General features: G+C 38.6%; 1 pseudogene; it reads left to right on the top strand.

Annotated features, from left to right (window-relative positions):
• Nucleotides 1-1,378: 1,378 nt before the first annotated feature.
• LOC100019282 (polyribonucleotide 5'-hydroxyl-kinase Clp1-like) lies at nucleotides 1,379-2,561 on the top strand (annotated as a pseudogene).
• The last annotated feature ends 1,163 nt before the right edge of the window (nucleotides 2,562-3,724 follow it).

The raw sequence follows: 3,724 nt of genomic DNA, 5'->3' as shown, positions 1-3,724 counted from the left end.
TTTCTGAGCAGATCCCCTAGGCAAACCCTCTCCCCCCCCACAAAAAAAAAGCCTGAACATGATTAAAATTGTAAGGTCAAGAGATTTTGCAATAAATTTATTTTATTGTTAGGGGTCTGACATCCAATATATTTTATAATTAATTCAATATCTAAGAGCAAGTGTCATACTCAATGGATAAATCATAAAAAGATAAGAACAAGAATTTTCAAAAGACTACAGCCAGGCTATCAATTCTCTTTGAAAAAAAATTCCAAATACCAAATAAAAATTAAGACAATTCAAGTCCTTCCTACCCATTAGTTTGTCAACAGTGACAAAAAAGGGAAAAAAAAGGTAATTATAATAGTGGCCAATGGGAGGGTAATTTTAGAGGCAATGGTACGGTAGGCATACTAATGTGGTTAGTGGAGATTTGAAATAGTCTAATAATTTCAAAAACAAATTGATTTTATACGAAAAAGTTGTCTTTCAGGTTTTATATTCTATTAATTCTAATGACATTACTATAGCACCAGAAAGTGATCAAAGGGGAAAAGAACCCATGTATATACAACTGTTTTCAGCATAACCTTACATTATAATAAAAAGCAAAACTAAAACAAAAAATTTTTAATATGAATGCTTATAAATTTGGGAATAGATGAATGCATTTTGATACATCAGCTTATTACTTAAGGAATAACACAAAATGGATTTCTGTTGTAAAGGAAAACAATGATGAAAGACAAAAATTATAGCCAAAGCAATTTATATTCCTGAAGAATGTGGATAAATTTTTGTGCCTACCTTTAGGATATGAGGGCTTTCGGTGTGCTCCCAGGCACCAGGGCTCCAGAATTTTTTTTTCTGCCCACATTCCTTTTTATTTTTAAATTAAATATCCAATAAGACAACCAATTATATATCTACCAAAAAAATTCTCCTCTATCCCAAAACATTTTTCCCTTTTTTAAGGCAAATACATCTAAATGAAAAATCCAAGTCCTAAGGCTTTCTCCTCATTCATAATTGTTTCATCTTGAATTTGTTCTTTTCAACTGGGTCAATAAGTCTTTGAATAGATTTACAAGTTTAGAATTTCAACAGTTGTAGAGCAATAAACTGGGCTTGATTTCAACAAATGAGATGAAGTCAGATTATTTCACTTATCTTCTCTTACAACAGTCATTTTTAATCAGTATATGCCCTCCTCACCACCACCACCAATGTGAGTTTGCCACTTGGCTCAGGTGGGAACTGAGATGGTAGAGATGCTCTTTCACTGGCCTGGGGACAGGCGGAAAGAGCCACCATTGCTTCTTAGAGGAGCTCCTTGGGAGAAGGGGCTCTCCTCAAGACCAGCGCCCTCACGTGATCACCATCGTTGTCATGTGACTCCAGCCCCTAGTTGTATGAGGAATCTGCAGGGTGGGTGGCAAAATCAGGTCAAGATCTTCTTAGAGGCCCTTCACTTTGATAGATGAAACAAGCCCCAGGAAGGGAACTGACGATAGTAGGAATCTTGGCCAGACCATTCTCCGCAAAGATGAAGAATTGAGGCAGAGAAGTTTAAAAGTTTTGCCTAAGGTCCCACAGAGATAGCGCACACACAGAAGAGAAGATGGCAGAGGAATCTATTGATGAAAAGAAGTCCCAGGCAAAGTTCTAGTAGAACAAGAGACAGAGCTACATTTTGAGGTGGAAGCTTCCCAGTCAGCCCCGCTGGAACTACTGACTGGAATAGCTGAGATCTTTAGCCCAGGACTGACCCGAAACAAAATAATTCTCTTTCGTTGCAGGTGCCAAAGTGGATGTTTTTACTTGACATGACTGTTCTCTTCAGCTGAGAAAAACTGAGGCAGTTTACGCCTCCAAGGGCACCTCCCCCCACTCCTGTGCACCTTTATCTTAACACCCACACAGCCCTGGAACAAATGAGTGGGCAAGCAGAGCGTGACGAAGACCTAAGTCCTCCAGTGATGGTAGTTAACCCTACAGATGTAGGCAACTCCACAGCCTTTTACTGAATTATATTGTGCCACTAAGACCAGCGACCCACCTATGTGGAGAATGGATGTTGGTCAAGGCTCAGTATCCATTCCTGGAACTATGGGAGCCCTTTACATTGAGTGATCCACTGATGCAGAGGAGACCTCTATCCAGGCCCCATTAGAAATATTCTCTGATGTGCTCATCCCACAGGAGGACAATCAGTTGAAACTGGTACCAGTCACCCCAGGGCAAGCCATGACACACCACCTCTTGAGTGTTAGCACAGATAAAGTCACTGAGGAGAACATCTCTGAGACCAGTGTGGCTGACTTCCTTATGGTGACTAGTGTGCACCTGGAGCACCAGGTTTTATTGTTCTTTCTCCAATCCCTCATCCACTACCTAAGAACTTACTCCTCATCATGGACATCTTCATGGATCTCAAGTAGGGATTTCTGCCTGTGTCAGAGGGACCTTCCACATACATCCATTGAGGTAGGACTCAGGTGGTTGGAAGCTCTTGTGGCTAGAAACTCTTGGGTAAAATTGTTTAGTGGGAAACAGATACTCCTCCATTGAGAACTAATGGTAACTTGACCCTTTGAAATTACATATTCCTCTCAGTTCATGACAGAGGACTTGGTCTCAGAGTAGATCTGGGATGCGAGATGGAATTTTCAAAGACCTTGGGAAACACTTTCCCTATTGCACTGTTAAAAGGTGGTATAATTATGTTCTTCCTTTTGGCTTTTTATCCTTAACTTACATTTCACACACTATCTTTTCTCTTTGACCATGATGAGAGTACACACATTGAAGGACATCTTTCAGAAAAGGTCAGACTTTTAAAAACATTTTTCTAGTTTTAATAAATATTATTGCAACTCTTCGCCTCCCCCCCCCAAAAAAAGAAAAGATATGATGACTTTCTAGAATTTGTTGTTTATCATTGAGCATTTAAGAACTATATTTTTATAGCTGAGCACTTGATTGAGCTCATCTTTGAACATATGGCTGAAGAGGCCTAGACATGTGAAATAAAAAGTTGCCTTAAATCCCACTTTGGGTAAAAGCTCCAAGGTAAGGTCAAAATGAGTACATGATTTAGACATAAATTTCGAAAAGGAAATAAGGGGGGCATGGAATACTTAACCTATCAGATTTATGGATAAGGAAAAAATTATGATCAAATGAGGGAGAGTAAACATTATAGGATATAAAATAGATACTTTTTTATTTTGAAAATTCTTCATTTATTAATTGTTCAAAAAACTTTTCCTCTCAGTAAAATATTAATATTGATATTTTAGAGAGAACATTGTCATTGAAAATATTATTACATTTTTTCACTTTAAACATTATTTTATTTGGTCATTTCCAAACATTATTCATTGGAAACAAAGATCATTTTCTTTTCCTCCCCCTCACCCCCTTCCCACCATCTCTCCCATAGCCGGTGCACAATTCCACTGGGTATCACTTGTGTTCTTGGTTCGAACCCATTTCCATGTTGTTGGTATTTGCATTAGAGTGTTCAATTAGAGTCTCTCCTCAGTCATATCCCCTTCCCCCCTGTAGTCAAGCAGTTGCTTTTCCTTGGTGTTTTTTACTCCCATAGTTTATCCTCTGCTTGTGGATAGTGTTTTTTAGATCCCTGCAGATTGTTCAGGGACATTGCATTGCCACTAATGGAGAAGTCCATTACCTTCGATTGTACCATAGTGTATCAGACTCTGTGTATAATGTTTTC

The sequence above is a fragment of the Monodelphis domestica genome, chromosome 5, assembly GCF_027887165.1.
Source record: "Monodelphis domestica isolate mMonDom1 chromosome 5, mMonDom1.pri, whole genome shotgun sequence".
Taxonomy (NCBI): Eukaryota; Metazoa; Chordata; class Mammalia; order Didelphimorphia; family Didelphidae; genus Monodelphis; species Monodelphis domestica.
This window is presented reverse-complemented; position numbering and strand designations above follow the sequence as displayed.